This window comes from Tamandua tetradactyla, chromosome 3 (genome assembly GCF_023851605.1).
Source record: "Tamandua tetradactyla isolate mTamTet1 chromosome 3, mTamTet1.pri, whole genome shotgun sequence".
In the NCBI taxonomy this organism is placed as follows: Eukaryota; Metazoa; Chordata; class Mammalia; order Pilosa; family Myrmecophagidae; genus Tamandua; species Tamandua tetradactyla.
In genome coordinates this window covers 112,486,109-112,492,280 of record NC_135329.1, presented here as the reverse complement: position 1 = coordinate 112,492,280, position 6,172 = coordinate 112,486,109, and positions in this window count along the sequence as shown.

The window sequence follows — 6,172 nt, the reverse complement described above, 5'->3', positions numbered from 1 at the left end:
TTAGATGGCTTAAATATTTTTTTTATCATCACAATCAATTTTCTTTCCGTTTTTTTTTGGGGGGGTGTGAAAAACAACATATATACAAAAAAGCAATAAATATCAAAACAAAATGCCGTGATTAGTCATAGAACGTATTTCAGAGTTTGTAACATGGGTTACAATTCCACAATTTTAGGTTTTTATTTCTAGCTGCTCTGAGATACTGGAGACTAAAAGAGATATCAATTTAATGACTCAGCATTCATGTTCATTTGTTAAGTCCTATCTTCACTGTATAACTCAACCATCACCTTTGATCTTTCCATCCCTCTCTTTAGGAGTTTTTCATGTTGGAAGGGTCTGTCACTAACATGGGGTAGGGAGATGGAGCTCTCTGATGTTCTGGAGAGGCTGGGCCTTCTAGGTTTCAGGACTTATCTAGACCAGGGACCAATCTGCAGGTTGTAGGTTTCTGGGAAGTTACTCTAGTGCATGGAACCCTTGTGGAATCTTATATATTGCCCTAGGTGTTCTTTAGGATTGGCTGGAATGGTCCTGGTTGGGGTTTAGCAGGTTATGATAGGTAGCAAGATCTACTTGAAACTTGTGTAAGAGCAACCTCCAAAGTAGTCTCTTGACTCTATTTGAACTCTCTCTGCCACTGATACTTTAATTACACTTCTTTTCCCCCTTTTGGTCAGAATGGAATTGTTGATCCAATGGTGCCAGGGCCAGATTCGTACCTGGGAGTCATCTACCACATTGCCAGGGAGACTTTCACCCCTGGATGTCATATCCCATGTAGTGGGGAGGGCAATGATTTCACTTGCAGAGTTGGGCTTAGAGGGAGCAAAGTCACATCTGAGCAACAAGTGAGGTCCTCCAGAAGTAACTCTTAGGTGTGCCTATAGGTAAGCTAAGCTTCTCTGCTACTTATATAAGATTCATAAGAGTAAGCCACAGGATCAAGGGCATGTCCTATTGATTTGGGTGTCCCTAAAGTTTGACACTGTATCAGGGAATTCCCTGATGGTGAGGTTTAATAGTTCCATATTTTTTCTCCCATCCCTCAAAGGACTTTGCCAATATTATTATTATTTTTTTCTTTACATGGGCAGGCACCAGGAATCAAACCTGTGTCTCCGGCACAACAAGCAAGAACTTTGCACTGAGCCACCATGGCCTGCCCATCAATACTTTTTTTTTTTTTTTTTTTTGCATAGGCAGGTATCCGGAATTGAACCCGGTCTCTGACCTGCCAATATTTTTGATTATCTGTTTAATGTACTCTAGGATGAATCCAGGCATTACAATAATCTATACAGGATTAAAGGATCTCTTTCTTACTCTGGGCTCCGTGTGCTTCAGTTGTTCAAATGAGCTATACAAATTGGTTGAGTTAGATTACATGCTATAGAAAATTTCTTCCTTTGGTCTCAAAGAGTATGTGTGGTTCTAAAACACAGACACTATCTTCCTTAACCCTGTGTCCAAAAATTACTTTAACCCCAACCTGAGCAGCTTCATTCTTTCTCTAAATATCAGGATATATAAACATATATAAAACAACCTCTTGAAATCCAGAAATAATAATCACCACTCCAGACTTAATGTGTCTGCTCTAAAAGCTTACAATCTAGGCCCTTGTTTCCTTATAAACATTTTCTAAAGGTGACCGTGCATTGTTGTTCTTTTCTTGCCAAACAAATGACCCACATGTTCATTCACATCATTGCATGCCTTGAGACTTTGTTCCTTTTTGTAGCAAAACAACCTTCATCCATAAGTATACAGCATCGTTCACCATTCTACTTCTCTGTCAGTGCATCTTCAGCCACCTGCATTCATCAGGCATCATGGAAAGTCCACAGTCCATCAATATTCTTAATTTTAGATAATTTCACTGTTCCCAAGAGAAATAAAACCTATAAACACCCTCACCAAATAGGAAATCTAAACCTTCTCTAAACTCTTGTCCCTCCCCCCATTGTACCTCTGCTGTTGCTGTGGTGGTGGTGATGTTTTCCTTTTGAACATAGCCTACAGCAGTTTTTCCCTTTAGATTTAAACACTCTTTGTACACAAATCATACCTTTGAAGTAATTCTTGCAAGAACTAATTCAAATTTCTAGTGTTAATCAGTGGGACACATAGTTCTATAAACCCCTTTCAATCTTGTTTATCTTTCATATGATAATATTCCTGATAGGCCCACTAGAGAATCACCTTCACTCCTATCTCTTCCCTTACACTGGAGTTCAATCTCATTAGCTAATGGTTCACCCATCTCTAGCTTCTATGTATCACCAAGTCACCTATATTTTGTATTATAAGCATCTGATTATACCTTCATGCTGGTCATAAAGATGGACTCATACATTATCTATCCTTTTGTGGCTGGCTTATTTCACTCAACATTATGTCCTCAAAGCTCATCCATCTTGTCATGTGCTTCAGGATGTCATTTTGTCTTACTACGGCATAATATTCCATTGTATATATACATATATACATATATATACACCACATTTGGTTGATCCACTCATCCGTTGATGGGCATTTGGTTTGTTTCCATCTTTTGGCAATTGTGAATAATGCTGCTATGAACTTCAATGTGCAAATATCTGTTTGTGTCATTGCTCTAAGTTCTTCTGGGTATATGCCAAGTAGTATTATTGCTGGGTCATACGGCAACTCGATATTTAGTTTTCTAAGGAACCACCAGTATGCCATAGTGGCTGCACCATTATACATTCCCACCAGCAGTGCAGAAGTGTCCCAGTTTCTCCACATCCTTCCCCAACAGTTATAGCTTCCTGTGGTACCTCATTGTAGTCTTGATTTCCCTTATAGCCAATGAAAATAAGCATCACTTTATGTGCTTTTGAGCCATCCATATTTGCTCTTCACAAAAATGCCTATTATATCTTTAGCCCATTTTATAATTGGGTTGTTAGTTCCTTTATTGATAAATTATATGATTTCTTTGCATATACAGGAAATCAAACTTTTGTTGGATATTTATTTCCAAATATTTTCTCCCATTGAGTTGGCTGCCTCTTTACCTTTTTGACAAAGTCTTTTGAGGTGCAGAAGCATTTGATTTGGAGAGTTCTCATTTACCTGTTTGTTTGTTTTTTCCTTTGTTGCTTGTAATTTGGGTGTAAAGTTTAGGAACTTTAATAGTAAGTAATAGGAGGAAGCTACCTCCTATTACTAGGTCTTGAAGATGTTTCTCTACATTTTCTTCTAGAAGCTTTATAGTGCTAGTTCTTATATTTAGGTGTTTGATCCATTTTGAGTTAATTTTTGTGTAGGATATAAGATAGGGGTCCTCTTTCATTCTTTTATATAGTTCTTCCATGCCCAATTATTGAAAAGACTATTTTGTCATACTTTAGAGGATTTGGGGGCCTTATCAAAAATCAGTTGACCAGAGATTTGGTGGTATATTCTGCACTCTCGATTTGATTCCTTTGGTCAATGCTTCTGTCTGTTTTGGCCACTGTGGCTTTATAATAGGTCTTAAAGTCAGGGAGTGTTAATCGTCCCACTTCATTCTTCTATTTTAGGATACTTTTAGCTATTCAGGGTCTCTTTCCCTTCCAGTTGAACTTGGTAATTAGCTTTTCCAAGTCTTTAAGTAGGTTGTTGGAATTTTGATTGGTACTGTGTTGAATCTGCAGATCAATTTGGAGAGAATTGACAGCTTAACTATACTTAGCCTTCCTATCCATGAGCAGGGAATGTCTTTCCACCTATTTAGATCACCTTTGATTTCTTTTAGCAATGTTATGTAGTGTTCTATGTACAAGTCCTTTATGTCCCTAGTTAAGTTCATTCCTAAGTACTTGATTCTTTTAGTTGCTATTTTGAATGGAATTTTTAGCTGTCTCCTCAGCTAGATCATTGCTTGTGTATAGAAATGTTACTGATTTTTGCACATTAATTTTATATCCTGCCACCTTGCTAAATTTGTTTATTAACTCAAGTAACTTTGCTGTAGATTTCTCAGGATCATCCAAGCATAGTATCACATCATCTGCAAACAATGAGAGTTCTACTTCTTCCTTTCCAATTTGGATGCTTTTTATTTCTTTGTCCTGTCTGATTGCTCTAGCTAGAACTTCTAGCACAATGTTGAATAATAGTGGTGACAGTGGGCATCCTTGTCTTGTTCCTGATCTTAGGGGGAAAGCTTTTAGTCTCTCTCCATTGAGTATGATGAAGGCTATTGCTTTTTCATACATTCCCTCTATCATATTGAGGTAGTTACCTTTGATTCCTATCTTTTAGAGTGTTTTTATCAGAAAAGCATGCAGAATTTTGTCAAACGCTTTTTCAGCATCAATCACAACGATCTTGTGGTTTTTCCTTTTCAATTTGTTAATGTGCTATGTTACATTAATTTATCTTCTTGTGTTGAACCATCCCTGCAATCCTGGTATAAACCGCACTTGGTCGTGGTGTATAATTCTTTTAATGTGTTGTTGGATTGGGTTTGTTAATACTTTACTGAGAATTTTTGCATCTACGCTCATTAGGGAGATTGGCCTGTAGTTTTCCTTATGACACCCTTATCTAATTTTGGTATTAAAATTATATTAGCCTCATAAAATGAGTTAGGTAGAGTTCCTTTTCCTCAATTTTCTGGAAAAGTTTGAGCAGGATTGGTGTTAGTTCTTTTTTGAATGTTTGATAAAATTCCTCTGTGAAGCCATCTGGCCCTGAGCTTTTCTTTGTAGGGAGATTTTTGATGACTGATTGAATCTCTTTACTTGTGATTGGTTTACTGAGATCTTCTATTTCTTCCTGAGTCATTGTAGCTTGTTTGTATGTTTCAGGAATTTTTCCATTTCGTCTAAGTTGTCTAGTTTGTTGGCCTATAGTTGCTCATAGTGTTCTCTTATTCTTTCTTTTATTTCTTTTTTTTTTTTTTTTTTTTTTTTAAAGAGAGGGAGGAAGGGAAGGAAAGACAGAGAAGGAAGGAAGGATAGAAGGAAGGAAGGGAGGAAGAAAGGGAAACATCTTTAAACATTTTCTTGTTTTTATTATATTTTGTTTGTTTGTTTGTTTTTTACATGGGCTGGGGCCGGGAATCGAACCGAGGTCCTCCGGCATAGCAGGCAAGCACTCTTGCCCGCTGAGCCACCGCGGCCCGCCCTTTCTTTTATTTCTTAAGGGTCTGTGATAAAACACAGCTTCTCATTTCTGATTTTGTTTATTTGCATCCTCTCTCTTTTTTTCTTTATCAGTCTTGCTAGTGGCCCATCAATTTTAATGATTTTCCCAAAGAACCAACTTTTGGTTTTATTGATTGTTTCTATTTTTTTGTTGTTGTTGTTCTCCCATTCATTTATCTCCACTTTAATCTTTGTTATTTCTATTCTTCTATTTTCTTTGGTGTTAGCTTCTGTTCTTTCTCAAGTTCCTCCAGGTGGACTGTCAAGTCCTTGATTTTTGTTCTTTCATGTTTTTTAATATGGAAATTTAGGAAAATAAATTTCCATCTCAGCACAGCTTTTGCCACATCCCATATGCTCTGATAAGTTGTATGTTCATTTTCATTCATCTCCAGATAGCTACTGGTTTCTCTAGCAACTTCTTCTTTCACCCACTGGTTGTTTAAGAGTGTATTATTTAATCTCCATATATGTGCTGGTTTGAAAGAATCTATGTCCCCTAGAAAAGCCATGTTTTAATCAAAATCCCATTTCATAAAGGTAGAATAATCCCTATTTAATACTGTATGTTTGAAACTATAATCAGATCATCTCCCTGGAGATGTGATTTAATCAAGAGTGATTGTTAAGCTGGATTAGGTGATGACATGTCTCTACCCATTTGGGTGGGTCTTGATAAATTTCTGGAGTTCTACAAAAGAGGAAACATTTTGGAGAATAAAGGAGATTCGGAGAGAGCAGAGAATGCTGCAGCACCAGGAAGCAGAGAGTCCAAAGCTATCTCCACAGATCTTTGGAGATGAAGAAGAAAAATTCTTCCTGGGGAGCTTCATGAAACAAGAAGCCAGGAGAGAAAGCTAGCAGATGACACTGTGCTTGCCATATGCCTTTCCAGTCAAGAGAGAAACTGTGATGGTGTTCACCATGTGCCTTCTCACTTGAGAGAGAAACCCTGAACTTCATCAACTTTCTTGAACCAAGGTAACTTTCTCTGGATACTTTTGATT